The 21,405-nt window shown below is 41.2% G+C and overlaps 1 long non-coding RNA gene across 2 annotated transcripts in view; it reads left to right on the top strand.

Annotated features, from left to right (window-relative positions):
- Positions 1-21,405, top strand: part of LOC121042699 (uncharacterized) — a 406,759-nt gene that overhangs the window by 248,010 nt on the left and 137,344 nt on the right. The window contains exons 1-3 of one of the 2 annotated variants that reach the window (XR_005796391.1): positions 12,555-12,824; positions 15,411-15,735; positions 17,134-17,280. This is a non-coding gene — a long non-coding RNA (uncharacterized LOC121042699). Of the gene's footprint in view, positions 1-12,554; positions 12,825-15,410; positions 15,736-17,133; positions 17,281-21,405 lie in introns of those variants that run through there. The other variant, XR_005796392.1, reaches the window with a different exon arrangement.

The following is a 21,405-nucleotide window of genomic DNA, read 5'->3' as shown; positions in this document are numbered from 1 at the left end:
AAGCACTTCTAAAACAAACAAGCAAACAACGACGTATTGTAAATTAGACCATTTTGGAATTTGTGCAATTTAAATGGTTGAGTTATTTTATGTTAGGGAAGTGACTGCACAATATTCATTAGCTAATTTTCATGATGTTTTGGTTTTTTTTTAAAACACATTGGGCCAAATTACACTTTCAGAGATGCTGGCAGAATTTTAATTAATGTAATAGGTCTAATTTCAGTTCTTTGTATAGTGGTTTCCTTTTGATTCAGGGAGGTGTTGCACATTATAATTCCCCCTTTTATAAGGGAAGAAACCCAGTTTTTGCAGGCTGAGATATATACCCACAGTCCAACAATGAAGTGTAGAAGAGTTCATCATTGATATGGGTTTTAGGGGAGTGAAGGTTTGGCCCTAATAATTTGGCCAATGTTGGTAAAATTGGTGACATCCATATGTGTCCCATTCAGTGGCTGAGTTGTGCTATGTTCCCCATTCCCCCACCACAATCCCTTACCTGGTCTCTTTTGTTTTGAGGAGATGCAAGAGCTACGGAAAGAACAAAGATCTGAGTATACTAAACTAGCTCGTTAAAATAGTCCCTAGAAAATATTTTAACCAAAACGAAAACTTTATTGCGTCTTCCACCAAAACTTTGCAAAGACTTTCGCATTAATTGTCACCATCCTCTTGGGAGGCTAAGTAATAGTGTCTATAAGCCAGTGGGTTTATTTAAATTTACTTTTTCTTATGTATATATTTTTACTCAAAGAAGCTTGACGATGAAAGTAACACTTCATAAAAAATACTCTATCCTGTGTTGTTTCGATGTCTAAAGATTTCAGAGCTTGAGCATTAATATATAACATTTCACAAAGTGCATTCTAGAGTTAGACTCCCAGGGAAATAGGGTCACCTTTAGCATTTTAGACCTATGATCCCTTTTCTTGTGGACCTATAATTTCAGCAAGAAAAGCATATTAGCCGGAGCTGGGAAGCACTGGATACTTAACACAAACAGCTGTTAATTATAAAATGGGAGTCGTTTGTATTTTACTAAAAATGTTGATATGGCCCTCAAAGAATTTTTAGGAAGACATAAAATGCCTTTCATCTCTGTGTCTGATTTCTACGTTTGCTACCTTCTTTCCCCCAAAGAATGCCTTTTCTTCCTTCAGAGTCCTATCAAGGCTCATAAAACCAATAAAATATCTTTTTGGAAGAAGCCAAAATGTACTTGAAGGAATTAGGGTTGATCTGGGAGATGCAATGCTGGCGTTATAGCAAATTAGTTCTGTTAAATATGAGTAGAATGAGTGTTGTGTATATTGTTTTGCAGTAAAATATATGGGCACGTGTATGCACGTGTACGAATTCAGTACACTTACATAGAAAGCTGCTTGCACGTTTCATTAGGTGTTTATCACAGTGATGCGGCAACGAAATACAAGACTAGCAGACAATAGATTTTTCTGTAGAAGCTGTAGATCCTGATCCAGTGTAAGATATATTTTTTATATTCAAGCCTGTCTTTTATTTTGTTTACACAACAAAGTTATTATGCTAATTACATGGTAATAAGCTGTCCCTGAGGACTTTCTACATTGATAGCATCTACTTGAGGATGCAGATTTGGAGCCAATATGTTATTATTACTATTTCAAAATGATATGATCAGAATGACAGTTTCACCTTCTTACAGGAGTCCTCACTAGGCTCTTTACCGCTGAGGGTGGGGTTGGGCAATGAGCAGGAGGAGTAATCCAGGAGAGTGTGGGGGATTTTTTTTCATGCTGTTTTTAAAGAATGTGGGTCTGGACAACATTTTGGAATAAAGAGTCAGGTTTAAGGCTGTGTGTGTGTGTGTGTGTGTGTGTGTGTGTGTGTGTGTGTTGTGTGGGAGCTCACTCTGATATGCGTGCAACTTCACTAGGGGGAGCTCTTGGCTGGCTGTTCAGAAGCTTGACCATTGTCTGTAGGAGACAATTTTTCTTTGTTTGAAAATTTACAAATCATCAATGAAAATGCCATAGATATAGCAGAAGCTTTGGGGCTAAGTCACTGGCTCCCAGTTCTGCCTTCAGGTGGGGATGGCGATGGTAATGTGTTCGTCTGTCCCACCCATTGCTCAGCAATTATTTTTCTACATTGCCATCATGTAGCAGATTTTTAGAGCTACTGTAAATAGATCTTTGCACCCAGAGATAGAGCTTCTTTGTAGCCCATTCCTTCTTCCATGCTCCCCACTGAAGCTTGGTGGTAACAGTGAAAAAGTTTACGTTTACAAAACCTTTTTTTTTTCAATATGACCTCAGATCCATTAATTAAATGATGATAGAAATGTGATTTTTGTGAATGACATCACAATGCTAGTTTAAAAATTGGGAACTTTACGATTGTAAATGCACCTGATTAGAGAGTCACTAGGGGAAAATGCTCAGCTGAAGAGACAGAAAAATTATTTGAAAATCTTTATCATATAATCATTCTGGAAGGAAAAAAAGGATATATCAGGCCCAGGATAAAGGTGACACTGGCTCGGGCAATTTTAGGATGATTTTATTGTCCTTGTTCTTTAAATGTTCTACTAGCCCCCCCCAAGCTTTTTTTTTTTTTTTTTTTTTTTTTTGTCTTTTTAAATTGGAGGGAAAAAAAATAAAGCAAAGTGCTTCTTTCCCGACCATGTTCCTTTCCTTTTTTCTCCACTCTAATGACATTTGGCAGGCTCGGCTGTGTAATGCTTGACTGGTTTTATTGTTGTCTGTTCCCAGTGGGGAATAGTTGACGCTGCTCTCTGTTTTCAATTGATATCCATTTTCAACAATATTGCTTTCTATTAGATTCCTGCACAGTTTGTGCCGAGCAAACTGAATATTTACTGGGCTGACCTCAAAGCCTTCATATCAACAAACACTAGAATAAGCAAAATATGCATTTTTAAGATCAAATGTTTTCAAATGCTCCTTTCAAAATTATTATTTTTTAAATGCACTGTGAACTGCAGATTAAAGGATATTATATTGCCACTTCTGTCAGCCCATTCTTATTTATTTATTTTCACACATTAAATAATGGGATTAAACACAAAAGAAGTTGTATGCACCTACCTGGGCAAGGTTAAAAGCAATTCAGTTTTCTCATATTTAGCAATCCCTCCTTTTTAAGCAATAAAGCATGTTTACTCATTGCTTTTTAATGCAGACGATGTTAATAATATCACATTGAGCAGAGCAACTGAGTCTGACAAACTGGAAGACACGTAACCATTTCAAGGCTTCCTCAGGGGCCAGGGACTCTGTGTTAGAACTGAGGGGTCAAGATTGAATTTAGCCAGAAAGAAAACCAAAAAGCCAGTGAATTACATGAATTTTCAAGTATCTTTCAATCTGCTAGGCAAAGTTTTCAGAATCTTAATTGTATGCCCTACCTACATCACCATGTATCTGGCTGCAGTTGGTATATAAGAGAGAAAGATATTTGGGGCCCCTTGGGGTCTCAGTCAGTTGAGCGTCCGACTTCTGCTCAGGTCATGATCTCTTGGTTCGTGAGTTCAAGCCCCGCGTCCAGTTCTGTGCTGACAGCTCAGAGTCTGGAGCCTGATTGGGATTCTGTGTCTCTCTCTCTCTGCTCCTCCCCCACTCACACTCTGTCTCTCTCTCAAAAACAAATAAACATTAAAATAAAAATTAAAAAAAAAGAGAAAGATGTTTGGTTTGGGGAGATTAAAAAGCAGAAAAGGATTGTTTTTTATGATGGGTACATCAGGAACTATTGCAATATAGTCAAACCTATTTAGTTACTTTTAAAAAGGCTTGTGATTCTTTTTTTTTTAATTTATTTTTTTAATGTTTATTCATTTTTGAGAGAGAGAGAGAGAGACAGAGCGTGAGCAGGGGAGGGGCAGAGAGAGGGAGACACAGAATCTGAAGCAGGCTCCAGGCTCTGAGCTGTCAGCACCGAGCCTGACACGGGGCTCAAACCCACAGACTGTGAGATCATGATCCTAGCCGAAGTCGGATGCTTAACTGAGTGAGCCATCCAGCCCCCCGCCCCAAAAAAGGCTTGTAATTCTTTTATACTGAAGTTGAAACAAACCATATTAGAATGAGTCTGCCTAAAATGTATTGGTTAGGTTGAAGTAACTGTAGGTAATTTAAGCAAAGAAGCCTGCACAGTGAGGTGGAGATTGACTTCTATGAAGGGCAGTGTTAATGATACATGCCCACCTGACCCTCATGTTACAGAGGAGAAAACCATTTTATAAGCTCTCACATGTCACAGGCAAAGAAGAGTAAGCCCAATTTCCCATTTACAAAGTTTTCTCCCTCTTTCACTTCTTTCTTTTTCCCTCCTTTCCTTTCATAAATATTTAGTAAGTATCTACATTAGCAGCCTCATTTCTCTTTAGGCAGAGACTCATCTCCCTGTTACCATTTCTTGTGCCCATACTACCTGCGAGCTACTCAGTGCCAAGCACTTTCCATACCTATCGTTTACCGGCCCCCCTCCCAACAGCCCCAGGGCTCTGACCGCTTTATTTTACTACTTCTCAAAGTATGTGTGTGTTACAGCTGAAACACACCAGAGCCTTTAAGGATCATCTGCCATTCGAAGCATCTTACTTAGAAAATGTGGCCAAGTGGAGATTGTGTGGGCCTGGCAAGCAGTGGCCGGGGCCCGACAGGCCGGGTGGTTCTGGGAAAACCCTTTACTCAGCTTCATTTTTCACCATCTGTGTCTCAGTTTTTCTATTTGTAAACCGGACATAATTAAAACTGCCCACTGGGCCTTTCACAGGCATGTTGGGAGGGCTAGCAAGTGGCTGCAAAGTTTCCTTAGCTCTTTGAAAGAGAGGTGTTACAAGAAATTCAAGGCAGGAGGCTTTTATGCAAGGCGTTGTCTGCATTTACATGTAAACCTCCATTTTTTTGAGATTAAATATGGCATTCTTTGGCCCTAATGAAGAGCATGGTTTATCAGTAGGATCTCAATCAAAAATACAATTTTTATGGATTGAAGGAATGCCTGGAATCTCACGACCAGTATGGAACTGACGTAACAGGCTGATGGGACACTGGGTGCTCTGGGTGGGTGTTCAACAAACTTGGGTTCCAATCCAACTGCTGTCACTAAGCAGCTGTGTCAACCCTGGTGGGAGATTTCCCTCCCTCAGCTTCTTCACTGGTGAAAATAATACCCATTCTGATCACCTCCAAGGGGAATAAAACTAAGGAATACATGAAAGTATTTAGAATGATATGAAGCATCATTTGCATGTAATATGTGCTATTGGTGATTTTTGAAAATGGAATGAGATAGTCCTAAACTTTTTTCTTTGGCTAATTGCAGTTGCATTAAACCAATGCAGTACAGATTGTTTAAGAGTGAAGACTTCATTCTCCCTGTTGTTCTTTATCCTGTATTTTGTCGTTAAATTTTGGCTATCCTCCTTGTTGAGTATTAAAGCAGCTACCAGCCAGGTATTTCTCCAAATGCTTTGTTCCTAAAAAGTACCCTCAGATGTAAGATGCATTTCATTCTTACCAAAAACATTCATGACTTGTGACCCAAGAGTGTTTTCTCAAAGCTTCTCTCATGAAGCTTGTCCAGGAATCTTCAGATCAAATATACAGTGTGCTAGTTGCACAAATGATTTTTTTTAGGGTCCTTTGCACCATCGTAATGTTCTCACATCTATGACCGTATTTCCCAAGTGGTATCAGAATTCAATTATGCTTTACTTGATTTTTCCCCTTTCAAATGCAAATGATTATTTATCAAAATCGTGAGCATGCAAATGACAAAAGAAAAATAGATTTCATTGAGATCTGTCGCTTTGGAGAGTATTTCACTTAAATTGGATTAGTAAGATGGAACTTCCATTTTCTCTCTGTGAGTTGCAGGCCCACCCTTGGGAAGTAGACTTGAAGCAAGTTCACTTGGGAAGGTTGACAGCCCAAAGTATGTGGCATCATCTTGGTGATGGCTATTGTAGGTGCATGAGTGTAAGTTATTGTAAAGAAGAAAGGCCTTGGGCAAAGACATAAGTGGTGAGAGAAATTACAGTGTGTCCCCTTAATTAGGTCAAATTGAGTTAAAATGAACTTCTCTATCCTAGAAGGGGAGAAAAGACAAAAAATGTGGTTTTTGTTTTTATTTGTATTTATTTTATTTATTTTTTGTGTGTGGTTTTTGTTTTTAAAAGGAGACTAAGATGGGGTGCCTGGTTGGCTCAGTCAGTTAAGTGACTGACTCTTGATCTTGGCTCAGGTCATGATCTCACGGGTTCGTGGGTTCAAGGCCCATGACGGGTTCTGTGTTGACAGTGTGAAGCCTGCTTGGAATGCTCTCTCCCTTTTCTCTGCCCCTCCATTGCTCAAGCTCTCTCTCTCAAAATAAATAAACTTGAAAAATAAAATTAAATAAAAGCAGACTAAGATAAAGGGGAGAGAGAAAGAGGATTATATGCCATTCCTCTGCTTTCTTTCCATATGCCATGAGCCTCCATTATTCCAGTTTGTTCAAGTATCGGGGTTAATCTAAGGCATGCAGCTTAGTTCCATGTCATGTCTTGGAGGGGGTTAGAATACCCACATTTCCTTCTTTTTTTTTTTTTTTTATATGTTTTTTAAATTTATTTTTTAGACGGAGAGAGAAGAGAGAGAGCATGCGCAAGCCGGGGAGGGGCAGAGAGAGGGAGACACAGAATCTGAAGCAGGCTCCAGGCTCTGAGCTGTCAGCACAGAGCCCGACACGGGGCTCGAACCCACCAACCGTGAGATCATGACCTGAGCTGAAGTGGTAGGCTCAACCAACTGAGCCACTCGGGTGCCCCCCACTTTTTTTTTTTTGGTAATTTTAAAAATGTTTGTTTGTTTGTTTGTTTGTTTGTTTTGAGATGGCGGGAGAGAGAACACGCGCGCGCGCGTGTGTGTGTGTGTGTGTGTGTGTGTGTGTGTGAAGAGCAGAGAGAGAGGGAGAGAGAATCCCACACTGGATTAGGGCTCGAATTCACAAACCGTGAAATCATGACCTGAGCTGAAATCAAGAGTCGGAGGCTTAACCGTCTGAGCCCCCAGGCGCCTCCCCACGTTTCCCCCCGAAAGCATTCGGAACCTGGGACGCGCCCATGGCCCAGAGCCTGCCAAAAAGTAGCCGGAAGCTGTGTATCCAGGAGAGGATGCAGCACAGTGGTACAGGCCACTGGAGGCGAAGGCAGCGCGTGTGCGCATGGCATCTGGGGGCTCGGAATGGAGAGCACCGTGCGAGAGGCAGGGCTTAGACCGAAAGTGGGGCGGTGGGAGTAAGTGGCCCAGGAGGGAGGAGCGTGAAGCTGGCCAGAGATGGGCCCTCACTTAGCTGCCTGCAGTTAAGGCGAGGGACTGAACTGCCGGAAGCTCCGGCTCTACACTTCCGGAAACAGCGAAGGAATCGGGTGGACTTTAGGACGTTGGAAGTAACAAGTGAGATGGGGTGTGTAAAAAGCATTTTGTCCTAGAAGTCCTGTTAGGATTGGATGTGAGGTTGGCCCAACCGCGGAAGCAGGAAGGGCAGCCTGCAGGGAGGGGTCTTCTGAAGCTTGCAGTCACGGCACCCCTCCCCTGTCCTGGGGCGTCCGGCTCATTGGTGCGCAGCGGGCAGTGGGTATCTGGGCTGCCAGGCTCTTCCCAGCACCCCTTGGTGGGTGCTGACCTCGTCTGGAGTCCCCTTTTAGGAAGGGGAGAACTGTGAGCACCTAACTCATAAGAAAAACCTGCTTAGGGATAGAGCTTTCTGGATCCAGTCTCAGAACCTCAGCCTCAGGAAGTGACCCTGCAGAGCACAGCACTCTTGAACTGACTTGAGGAGAAAGAGGCAGACCTTAAAACATCTTCACAAAGGAAGAAAATATTATCAGCCCAGACACAGACACCGTAAAGACATAGTTTAGCGCCTACGGTTGGTTGGATTTCATAAAATGAAGAAAATCAACCCAGAGGCCTGTTTGTGGAGTTGAGGCATGATCGTATTTTAGTTTTCTTAACTAAATAAATCCATCGGTTGACAAAGAGGAGAGGGTAGTGGGTTAGACAGAGAAGCTATGATTGAAGACTTGAAGGCAGGGTCAGCTAGAGAGGCATTGATCACAGTCTCATTAGTCCTGGAACAGAAACAAAAATGAATTTGAAATGCGGGGAGGGGGCGGGGGAGGGCAGAAAAGGGACCAAAGGGAAATATGGGTACATTTTCCAACAGCATGATACATAACATACACATGAGCTCGGACGCTGAGATACAATTCATCGGTTAAATTCCTGACAGATACTGAACCAGGGCAAAATGTTTCTATCATCCCAGACCTCTTTCTCTTTGCCTTTCTAGTAAAGCATGCTGAAATAACATCAACCACATAAAAAAGGCGTTCTGCTCCTGGTAAGCATTATTAATGTTGCAACACTGCAAAATAGCTTTCCAAGTCAAGTCAGGTATAGTGAGGATGATGGGAGAGACAGGCAATTGGAGAGCTTGGGACATCATTACTATTGGCAAGTCATTTCTCTGATTTGGATTTGAAGAAGCCTATATTAGCCACAAAAGAGATCTATAAAAGAGCCGATTGCATTATTTTATTAAATTGGGAGTGAAGCTGATCATAAAATTTAATATTAGAAGGAACCAGAACAATTGGTGCAAAATTAAAGTAACTGTTATGAAAAACTTAGTCTTCCAGGCTGCCATCAGCTGCCCCGCTGTCCTGTGTCTTGTCAAACCGCATCCCTCGTTATTTTTCTTTTGCTTAGAAAATGTAGTTCTGTGCCTCACACGAATCTTCCTTTTCCTGCCCACTACATTCTTTCTCTGCTCACACTGTTTCTTGTGCCTGCCTCCTTGGTTCTCATTTATTCTAGTCCCATGACATCTTTCAAGATCTGGTAGAAAGCTTTCCTGGATCTCCTTGAGGAATCAATCCCGGGGTTCAGGGGAGCCCAATAATGAAGACCTCTCTTCCCCACCTGAGTTCTGAACCAGCTGAGAAGTATATGGAAACAGGACAAAAGCCATCCTTACTCTGATAAGGCTGAAGAATGTGGCACGTGGGTCTCATAATCTGGAAGTGGAATGACATGCCTACTGCAGAGATCTGCCCTCAGGTGAGAGAGGCAGAAGGTGTGCTCTGGGTGGGCAGGCTCACTCCCAAGAGAAGGAGGAAGGGACAGAGCTGTGTAGAACCACTTCCTGATGCCAAGCTGCTTCTCTTCCAGTTCCCCCTTTGGCCAACTCTAGCCTGGGATCATAGAGAGGGGAGGGATTGCAGGAAAAGTCATTCTCAGCTTAAACAAACTGATGATAGAAGAGTCTAGTGCAGTCAATACCTTGATAACTTGGCATTATGTGTAATATATTATTATGTACATTATATGTAATGTAAACCATTATGAATATACCTCAGATAGGTAGGAAAAAGAGAAGAAAAAGAAAAGCAAACTATATAGGGCTTCATACCAAATTAAGGAAGAAATAGTAGTAAGAACTACCATCCTCTTTTCTGCAACTGGTCACACAGTCATTGCTGGCATTTAAAGCTTCTTTCTTTCTGTAACCTTGCCATGTTCCCTTTGCTCCAATCTGGGGCCTCAACTCATCATGGTTCTTGTCTGATGGTGGGTGGGGGACCTAAACTGTTACTCTGGAAGGTTCTGTGCTGTTAGCTGTCTCACCTATAATGGGCCACTGCAGTTTTCTATTTCCTTTATCACAGAGCATTGGGAGTATGAAGAGACCTCTGCTCCTATTATGCAGTAGTGTGGTATAATAAGAAAAATATCTGGTCTTTGTTCCTGGTTCCTGGCACAGAGCTCCTAAACCCCTTGGGATTTCCTGAGGGATAAGGGTGATGGGATGTCATTTGTTCTCCTGAGGGCACTCTTGGTAGCCCTGTAGATAGCTTCAGGATAGGGGTTGGTCATCAGAGAAACAACCATGTGATTAGAGAGTTGGAACTTTCAGTCTCCTGCCACAACCTCTAGGGAGGGGTGAGGGGATAAAGATTGAGTTAATCATCAATGGCCAACAGTTTAATCAGTCATGTCTATGTAATGCCACCTCCATTAAAAACCCTTAATTGATGGGATCTGGGGAACTTCTGAGTTGGTGTATGCATACATGTGCAGGCAGGGTAGCATATCCCAACCCTGTGGGGACAGAGGCTCCTGCATTCAGGATCCTTCTGGACATTGCCGTATGTACCTTTTCATCTGGCTGTTCATTTGTATCTTTTATAATCAACTGTAATTGTAAGCACAGAATTTTCCTGAGTTCTATGAGTCATTCTTATAAATTACTGAAACTGAGGAGGGGGGTTATGGGAACCCCCCAACTTTGTAGCCAAGTTGGACAGAAGCGTGGGTAACCCGGGACCCGATACTCGCAATTGGCATCTGAAATGGGAGCAGTTTTGTGGGACTGAGCCCTTAAACCTGTGGAGTCTGACACTAACTCAGATAGTTAATATCAGAATTAAATTGGATTTGGAGGACACCCAGTTGGTGTCACAATTGGTTGGTGGGAGGGAGAAAACCTTTCAAGTAGCAAACCAATTTTTTTTTGATAGACTCAATCACCCCAACCAATAAAGGAACCTCCTTCTTTGACAGTTGGTTTACTGATGTGAAGAGCCCAAGTGGCCAGGTGGTCATCTCAGCTTCCAGTTTAATGAAACATGTGTGTGTGCACACACGTGTACCCATGCAGGCACACCCCTGGAAACCTTCTTCCTTAGGAACAAAGCATTTGAAACCAGCAGAGCCCAAAATTGTGAGGAAAGGAAGCAGAAATTTTACTAGTAGAGGACACGGGTAATAGTAATATGAGCCACTTCTGTTTCCATCCCTTGATTCTCAGGATCCTGAATCCTCTCTATGGAAGAAACAGTACAATATATTAGTCATTAATCTGGCACTTACTGCATCCTAGAGGGTGTCACAAAAGAGTGGTTCTGCACTGATACCGTTAACTGTGTCTTCAAAGGCCTTTCTACTATTCTGTTAAGCCTCAGAAAGATGAGGGTTATGGTAAGCGCAGTGAATTCCATGAATATAAGCCCATGACCCACTTTATTTGCTGAAAAATTAATTCTCTTGTCCAGAGCGATATTATGTAGAGTAGTATGATAGTAAATAAGGCACTCTGCAAGTTCATGGATGGTAGTTTTGGCATTTGTGTTGTGGGAAGTGAAGGCAAATCCATATTCAGAGGAAGTGTCAATTCCATGAGAACAAAGTACTGCCTCTAATGGAAAGGCATGGAAGACTGCATGGAGGTCGTCCAGTGTAATCAACCTGCTATTAGGTGGCTGGCAGTTTTACCAAGAAATGGCGCCATATCAGGGGCTCAGTGTTGACCCCCGCTGTTGACAGGTTACATATTCAGCAATGACTACAGCCAGATCAGCATACCATTGGGTCCAACACCAATCGTTGACCTACAAGACTATGAGCAAATCAGTGTTTTAAGCTGCTAACTGTAAAGGTAGTTTGTTGCACAGCAAAGGCTAACTTAAACAGAAATTGGTACCAAGAAGTGAGGTGCTGCCATCACAAAAAACCTAAAACATGTGGCACTAGTTTTGGTTCAAAGTAATTGGCAAAACCACTGCATGTGGTGACTTGGAAGTTAGAAAATGTAACTAACTCATACGATTGTGGATCCAATTAAAATTTTCAGGCAGAGTGTTGAAAACATATACGAAGAAAGGGATGAACTAAAGAAAACTATTCAGTTTGCAGGCAGAAAGTAGAGGAAGTATAGAGGGCCTTTCTAGACTTTCTAAATTAGAAAATAAAATAGTTTTCAGTCACAGTCTCTTCAGTCTACAAAAGACCCTTCTAAAATCTTTTGAGGGGGCGGTTTGGTTTTAAGCACCTGTACAGACCTCAGAAAGATTTGTGGTGGTTCCTAGCAGATTCTCTCAATAGGGCAAGATAACTTCTAAAGACTTCAAGGGCATTAATTTATAGCATCCTGATTTCCTGCCAAAAGAAGAAAGGAGAGCACATCAAAAACAATTGTGTGTGTGTGTGTGTGTGTGTGTGTGTGTGTGTGTGTGTGTGTGTTCTGTGTCTAATTAAATGGAATCTACCCTGATACATAGGAAACCCACAAAGCTTTAAAGGGGTCTGTATAAGGTTGCATTTTAATGGGACCCAAACAGTTCAAAGTAAACAGATGACTCTGGGCCCTCAAATTTCTTTGAAAAGGGAGCAGGATGAGAAAAGCTATTTCTCTGTAAATAAGGGCTATTTCTTATTGTATATGTACATGACTGGATTCCTGAGTTGCTATGCACCAATGATTCCTATTTACTTCCCATTTCTCCTTTTTTTTAAAATTTTTTAAAGCTTATTTATTTATTTTGAGAGAGACAGAGACAGTGCGAGTTGGGGAGGAGCAGAGATAGGGATGGAGGGAGAGAATCCCAAGCAGGCTCCACACTGTCAGCACAGAGCCTGAAGTGGGGCTCGAATTCGTGAAACGATGAGATCATGACCTGAGCCAAACCGAGACTTGGATACTTAACTGACTGAGCCACCCAGGTACCCCTCTCTTTTTTTTGAATGGAGATATTTATTACGATTTTCTTATTGCCATCTCACCATTGCATGTTGGGTATGTGGGGAGAGGGAGCAAACAAATGTGTCTGTTTAGTTCACAAATTTTCGGACTAAGAGGAGCCACATGCAAGAAGCTGTACCTAAGAGGCCTTGTCCACATCTGAACCATCCACATCTGGATGAAGTTCCCAAGATATTGGACTCTGCGTTTGTGATAAAACTATATGATAGTTTCCAGCAATCTCGGAAGTGAGTGAATAATTACAATAAGACAAATAATACAAATAATTATAGCTAGTGGGTGATTGTGGAAGATTACATCTGGCCACAAATTCTTTGCAGCTTGTCCCATGAAGAGGTGGAGTGGGTTTCTCTACCTCTTGGATTGTGGCTGGCTCATGACTCTATTCAACCAACCAACCAACCAAACAGACAAAAATGTGACAGAAGTGACAACGTGTAAACTGTGAGTCTAAGCCTCCAGAGACCTTACAGTTTCTGAACTTGCTTTCTTGGAACATGTCTACTCTGAATAAGCCTGCCCTCTTTTTCCTGTGGAGAGAAAGGCCTGGCCACCCCAACCCTGCCAGCTGTCTCAGCTGAGGCCCCAGATATAGGAGTGGGATCATCAGACGCTATGTAAGGCCAAGGTGCCTGTGTCTCAGCTGAGCCCAACCCAAACCTGCAACCCACAGAATTGAGAGAAGATAAATGATTATTTCAAGCCACAGAGTTTTGAGGTGGTTCTTTGCCCAACAAAATCCAGTTTTGTGGCTTCATATAGAAGTCTTTTGTCTTTTACTGAAATTGCAAAAACCTTGAGGGCAGTAACTGCATTTTGCAATATTTGTGATTTCTGTAACACTTAGCACAGGGCTGGGTACATATTGATAGTATGTGAATGCTTTTTATGTGCTGGAGGCTATTATTCTTATGTTCGGAAATACAGAGTTTAAAAAGTAAAAGAATATCAGAAGAAAAAGTTTAGGCTGGCTAAGCCTATCATAGGGTTTCCTTCCTTGTTCCTGCCTCCTTTTTCACCCCTGACAAGGGGAACAGGTGTGGTCTTTAACCCCTGGTCTTCAGAATCAGAGGGGACCAGATTTTTTCCATCTATTTCACTGTTAGACTCTCAATGGGTAGTGAAGAAGTGTCCACTGCTTAAAGAGGTGACAATATAAATAGATAAAGAAAAAAACTAAATGTTTTGGCAGCAGGGAGTATTAGCCCAAACTCTGAATCTTTCAGCTTTGCCCATGGATGTTACTGGGCCTAATAACCAGTTGAAAGCAGACCAGTGAGAGTCAGAACAATTGCCTGGAATCATCTTGCTTCCTTCCTGATCCGATTCTGCTCTTCTTCTCTTTCCTCCTGAATCCTGGCCTTTGGCTTTGTTTCCCATTTACAACCTACTTACTCTTCCCTTTGAACTTGGCATTGCTATTAAGTATTCTTGGCTTGGGCTGTTAGTAATTCATACAGATGCTGGCTTAGGCTCACCTTTGGATCTTTCCACCCAGACTTGCCTTAGATAGGCTGCTGTGACCTAATTTTAGCTCCTCGTGGAGTAACCATCAAGAGATGCTGCCAGGATGGGCTGAGAGGTGGGTGAGGACCTCGTGCACATTGACTTCACATCTACTGCTGTTAGGTCTTGGAGGGCATTTGCTAATCGGATCAAGAGAAAAGAGTAATGTATTCTGCTACCATTGGAAAACAAGAGATGTAAAAATTTCCTCAATGAAATTATTGTGTAACACACACAATGCATTTTCTCTCGCTGGAGTATAGAGAGGTAGTTCCCAGGCTGTGCCTACCCAGGTGTCTGCAGAGCTGGGCTCAGGGTTCCTGCCTCTGTGCCCACCAGGGAGCTCTGCTTCATTCTGCTTTAAATGTGGGTGATGCATAGAAGGATCCTGTAAAGGATTCTGCAGTGTAAGGCTTAGATGTGAATGCACACCATCTTTATTTGTTAAGCGTAGAATAAGAGCTCATCATGAGAAACTTGCTCAGTAAATGTGTGTTGGCCAACGAACTGAATATCACTTCACTATAAGAACAGTAGAGGTACTTTAAAAGCCATGTTGTGACTTTTAATTTTGCGATAAGGTCAAAATATGATTTATTCCCTTTATGCTTATTTAAAGATCACACGTGAATCTCTAAAGTGATAGTTACCAAAACTGTGGGTGGGCCAAGTCAGCAAATGACAATACTGCCTTTCTGTGTATGAGGCTTCATTAATACTTCAATATTCGTCTGAAGACAGAAGGGTGTGTGTCCCCCAATCCCCTTGCTTCCCATTATGTTTTTGCTTGATTACTGCAGGTGTGCAAAAGCCTTTTCTGTGTGAAGCCACATGTCTCTGCATAGGAGTTTGGGGTTTGAGAGTGCATTTATCAAATGCATGCCAACTCTTGCAAAACTCCCTAAGAAAATTGTAGAACACCTGCATACTAATGGTTTTTATTGTTGAAATTATTTTATTGCACAATCAAAAACCTACAATCATATCATGGAAACATGCTCCATGACTCCAAGTACAAAAATTGGCTGTGAACTTCACTGCTGACACTTTATTTCTTGTAATTAAACTTTTACTTTTATTTCACCTATTTTATCCCATAAACAGGGGAAAAAAAATAAAACATATGGAGGGAACTGCGGGATGTTGTGGTTTATTCCATGTTTTGGTATTTTTAGCTGTTCCCAAGGAACCTGAAGCCCTGAAATTTGTACTCAAAGTGTATTAAAAAGATAAATTCATTAGTTAAAAAATATTGAAAAGCTAGCTATTATTTAGGTTGGAATCTTCTCTATTTCCTTGTCTTGCAGAAAGTAACAGACCACAGTCGCCGGTATTTTCTTTCCTCTTCAAAACCACTTCTGCTCCAAAGACCATGAACCTGAACTGAAGAAACGACTCTTTCCTGCTGGTGTGAGATAATTCAGTCTCCATGATGTCTTAATCCTGGGCCTCCCTTAATTGACTTCTAACTGTGCTGAACTGTGGCTGCTAGGAGTTGCAATGTGGATCGCAATTTACAAGGCACTGGAATCGTTTCTCGTCCTCAAATTAGTCCTGAGCCATACTCGAGAAAGATTAAAAAAAAAAAAAAAAAAAAAAGGTTTACCTTTCCTGGCTGTCTTGCCATCTCAAGTAAGACTTTCTTACCATCTCAGAATGGATGGTTGCCTTTTAACAATTTAGTTAGGGACAGAAAGGAAAGAGCATTACGGCTGCCGATAACATGTCAATTTTGTCTTAATAAAGTTGCCTCCCCAAACCATAAGAGACTCTTAAATACAGAGAACAAACTGAGGATTGCTGGAGGGGAGGTAGGTGGGGGGATGGGCTAAGTGGTGATAGGGATTAAGGAGGGCACTTGGGATGAGCACTGGGTGTTGTATGTAAGCGACCAATCACTACATTCTACTCCTGAATCCATTACTACACTATATGTTACCTAACTTGGATTTAAATTAAAAAAAAAAAAAGTTGCCTCCCATGGCTCATCTTGTCTAGGGGAATTGGAGAGCTCCTAATGCTTTTAGATGTTCATGAGGGGGTGGTGATTATTTTGAAGCCCTGTTCTGTGGGGATCCAATATAAGGATCACCTCCTTTTCCTTTTCCATGAATGTCTTTGGAATATATTTATTAATTAGGAAGTATTCTAGACCTTAGCAGCAGGGGGAAAAAAGGAGAAGGTTATTTCTTCTATGGCCCCTTATAGCCATGTGACACTTACTTCTACCTAACCTACCTTGCTTCTTCCTTTCCTTCTTCGGACCCTCCAACTTAGAAAGCCATGATATATGCACACATGAACACCAGTGGGTATAGGTGCTCTGTTAACTCTTGGAATAAAGAAGATACGTTAGAATCCTCAAAGAATTCACATCCAAAGGGGGAGACATATACATAAATGATGGTGATATAATTTAAAAAGATATATGTGAAGACTTTTTATGGCATCAGAAAGGAGAGACACCTATCACTGGGGCTGGAGGAGTCCACGATGGTTTTCTGAAGGAAAAGGCAACAGAATTAACTTTAAGGATGAATCAGAATCAGCCAGGAAAGGAAATGTTAAGAGGATCCTTTAGGCAGAAGGAATGGATGAGAAAAACAGGGAAGGTTAAATAGGTAGTGTGTGTGCAGGAATCACAAGCTGTTTCATGCCACACCGGAGAGCAGATGGGGAGGTTTGGGGAGAGCTAATCAGGCCCGGAGGTAGGTATGTGTAGTATTACATGCCGTGGCAACCGGCTTGGACTTCATCAAGTAGAGGATGGGGATGCTCTTATGCAGGGAGTAAAAGTGGTCAGATTGGTGCCTTATGTATGTCATTTGGGCAGCTGGGCACAGGGTGAGTTTGAGCACAGGAAAAGTAAGGCTGCAGGTCAGATAGCAGGCTGATACAGTTGTCCAAGAAAAAGTCCTGAACTAGGGTGGTGACAGCTGATGGTGAGGGGTTACGGCTGAGAAATACCTAATAGGTTAAACTGGAAGGGCTTGCACTAAGTTCATAGAAGGCGACTCATTAATTTTTCAGAATGGCCACAGAACTTACTCAGCTTTGAAGAGACTGGATCCTCCATTTGAGACCTGAAGACCCTCCATCATGCAAGACTGCCTGCCTGCCTAGAACTTTGTGGAGAGGCTGGTATTAACATACCAGGGCTCATGGGTGAGCATTCAGGTATGAAATCAGTTCTTATGAGAATTCCATGAAGTCTGCTCCTTCTCACTCTCAGGAACCTTTGGACATTTGTGGGATAACTATTATGGAGAACCCAGGATGAATGGGGCTGGGATGATTAGGACTAGCTTTTGGCTATGAAGCCTACAATTCCCATCTCTAAGTGTTTCCAGATTGAGAGCCATATATTTTGTCATGGAAATGCCATTTGGCTCCTAGAATGATTCCTCAGAGCTTTTAGGAGAAAGCCAGCATCCTGAACTTGGTGCTCAAGGTCCTTTCATGGTCTGTCCCTGTCTTCTTCATTCTCGTTTCCCATCACGTGACACATGCATTCTTTCTCTGTGTCTTGCAATTTGCAAATGTCGTTCTACTTTTGAAATCTTGTCCCACAGTTGTCCATCTAAATACCTTTTACTCCCCTTCAGAAAGTATCCTGGAAGCCTTACTGATGGTAAAGCCTTTAAGGGAAATGTGTGCATACATATATATGCATATTTATTTCTAGTGGTTAGCTCAGTCAGTGCTTAGCAAAGAGTTTTGAGTGAATATGGGTGGGTATTTCTCTTGTCCTATATCAGGCTCAGACTATCAGGGATTTATAAGTCATAAGAATTACTTAAAATACCCAGCAATATAAAATTCTAGAAAAAAATAAGTGTGTGACAATGCTTTTAAAAATGTAAAAATTATCTACCAAAGTATATTATTATTATATTGAATACCATGTTTACCTACTCACTCATTTAGCTAACACTTATTGGGCAAAATCTGTAAGCAAAGACAAATAGAACAGGTAGCGCATGCTTAGGAGACTTACCTGATTGAAGTCCAGATCTTTGGAAGACTAGAAGTTCAGGTATAATATTGAGTATTTTACTGACCTTTGCCTGTTGTGGAGTACTAAGTGTAGCCAGGATGGTAGAAAGTGCTAGGTCTCTTGGAAGAGGATCTGAGCTCTCACAAGCTGACTGAGTGAAACACTGCTCTCATTTTCAATGGCCTCATCTGTAAAGCCTGGATAGAGGCACACACCTCCTGGGTTGTGCAATTCAGTAAAAGGATGGAAGCTAATGTGGGTGTGGATAATTTGGTGTCAGGGTCAGTTTTATGAGTATGTGACCTGTGCAGTTGCTCAGGGTGTTGGCCTTGGTTTAATGCTTTACTGTCGCCATCTTGAAATTCTCCATAATTACTGAACAAGGGGCCTCACAGTTTCATTTTTTTCTGAGTTCCTTAAATTATGTAGCCAGTTCTGCCTGACACACAACCACGGGCACATAATAGTGTTCTCAAAAGAGCCCTAAATTCTTAACCTGAGATTAGAGGGGCCACTTCTAATGAGGGTTGGGCTTTGATGATACCTTCTCTTTGCTCTTCCACTGAAGGCATGCTGTTGCTCCCTCTATTCCCATACCTGCTTCCTGAGGAGAATATAGATTTTCAATTCTGTCATCCATTTTTTCTCATTTATTTAAAAAATCCTTACTGAGATCATTCTTTTATCTTAACTACTATTTTTATCCCCCACCTGCCCCCTCTCCCTACCGAGATAAACACATTGGCCACCAGCTGTACATAAAATCAAAAATGCAAATTCCTTTTTGATTCCATCAAGGTTCGAGTTGCAGGTTTGTGCGTGTGTGTGTGTGTGTGTGCTGTTAAAATACTTCAAAAATTTTAATTAAAAAAAAAGCTAGGTCCCTGTGATAGTTTGATTTTGGCATCTACCATAGAATTTTAAGATTTTAATATCTTTGTTGATCATAAATTGACTGTGAATTTTGCTCTGATGAAAATTACTTGTGCCTGAAAGCTACACTGGGTTGAAACATTCTACCACAGTAATCCCTATGGATTAGAGCATATTGAAGTACAACCGTGGGAAATAGAATGCTTCTTTTAAACCACTGAGCCAACAAATAAGGTCATTTGATGCTGAGAGACCGTGAATGTCCACAAAGGGGCTAGTTCACCGGTAACATTAAGCTGGTTTGGATTGACCTATTCCTCAGCTGATGGTAGGAATATTAGAACTTTATTGTTGTTGTTGTTATTATTATTATTATTATTATTATTATTATTATTATATCAATCCCCTTTTGCTTTTTGTCCTTCCAAGTTACAAGCTGGAAAATAAACTATAAGGTGGTTGAATCTCTGCATGGTTAAAACTAAGTCAACTTTTGTGCAGACTATTTCCTTTTGAATTTGCTGTCTAAATGCTTTGAAAGCATGTTAAAAATGGCAATGTGTTAGGCATTTTAAATGGGGAAGATTTCAGGTGTCATCTCTAAATGACAATTCAGAAATACCTACTTTGTATCCCGCCCCCCCCCCCCCCAATGCTCTGGGCTAGAAAACTGAATGAATGAAAAGAAAAATGGGAAAACCAAACAAATTGGAATCATGCCTGGCTTGTTTACTTTAGGAAATCTCTTAACACTCATTTTAATCAATTGAAAAGAGATGGTTCATCAGATCATAGAATTTTAGAGCTGAAAGGAGCCTCAGAGATGATCTCATCTGACTCTCTCATTTTATGGATGAGGAAACTGGGACCCAGCGAGGGGAAGACGGCTTTCTAGCATTCCACGGCTAATTAGCAGCTGGGCAGAGCACTGAAGTCACCACATGCCCAGCCTGATGTCTTTTCCAGTCTGGATTACTGCCTCATTTTCATACCAGTTTAAAGTCTTCATATAGTTACAAATTAAAAAGATTTATAAAAGTAACTTAGTGAACATAGGAAGAGTATTTTTTTTTTTGGTTGAATGAGAGCTTTCAATTATGTTTTGGAATTTTGACTGGTACTGGATATAAAATTGTTTTGCACACAGTAGACACTCAGTAAATATTTGTAGATTGAGAGAACTGCTCAGAAAAAGTTAATTTATAAAAAAAAACCCCACAAAACCATAAACACATATGTTTAACATTGCATAAGGGAAAATGCTTACATCTAATATCAAAGGAAGTAAGTTCTTCCCCCAATAAAATCCTAAATGCAATTTCAGGTGTTCTTTCCAAAAATAAAAGGAAACCTATGTGGTAGGATATTTGCAGACCTTCTCAAAGTTGCTTATCAATAGGGTGGACCATATGATTTTTTGTCCAAACTGGGTCACTTCTGATAGTGAAAGGAGACATTATAAACATTTCTGTTGAGGCAACAAGTATAAACTGGGACTTTCCAGGGCAACTAGGACATATGGATCACCTTACATATGAAATGATGAAAAGTTTACGTTAATTCGGTATTTACTATGTGCTAGGCAAGGCCTCAGGGACTTCTAGACTTTAGTGTCTCTTTTACTGGTTGAGCAGGTAAAGTCTTCAGCGACATTTTATTATGAGGTTTAAATATTATATTAAAAGTCAGAGGTGTTGGATCACATAATTTTTACTTCCTACAATGAAAGGTACAGAAATCTTTTCTATTTCTCTAGGTAGAAAGAAATGAAGGCTTTCTGGAGGACTGTCTACCTCCTTCCACCCCCCCCCCCCCGCCCCGGCCCCCCCCCCCCCCTGCCCAAATTTCTTCCACAAGTCCCTCTTTCTGAGACTTCTTTGAGTGGCAAAATTCAAATAGGATTATTTGGTGTTGAATATTTTTCTGAAAACAGCTTCCTGGTGAGGAAGGTTTCTTTGTCCTGACAAGATAGGTTGCTGCTGAATTTGCTTTTCTCACTTTTAGTTGGTTTTATAATGGGGTTGTTGAAAGCAATGAACGGTTTAGAAAAATACCCTTGGTACGGCGAAATAGGGACCATTTCCAAAGCTTGTTCAAAATCTGATTACATTAGCAATTTCTCAAATCCATTGTATTAGCTTTGTAATTTGCTTCCATGACCCACGAATCTATTGACTCAGACAGTGACTTTTTTTTTTAAGGAAGGGAAAAAGACCTCTCTCTTTGGAAAACACAAACTTTGAAGAACTTGGAAACAATAGATTTCTAGATTGGCTGGAAGATAAGATCCAAACCTACCCAATTTGTTTGCCATTGTTTGCAGTGTCTCTGTAGGGAGGCTGGGACTGATGCCTTGGTGGCTCTTTTGGATTTTATAGACAGCGCTTTAAGGAGTAACCTCAGGCTGGGCCCCTAGACGTTCTTTCTACAGG

The sequence above is a fragment of the Herpailurus yagouaroundi genome, unplaced genomic scaffold, assembly GCF_014898765.1.
Source record: "Herpailurus yagouaroundi ecotype Mexico unplaced genomic scaffold, PumYag 186, whole genome shotgun sequence".
NCBI lineage: Eukaryota > Metazoa > Chordata > Mammalia > Carnivora > Felidae > Herpailurus > Herpailurus yagouaroundi.
The sequence above is the reverse complement of the archived record's forward strand: the minus strand, read 5'-3'. Positions and strand labels throughout refer to the sequence as shown.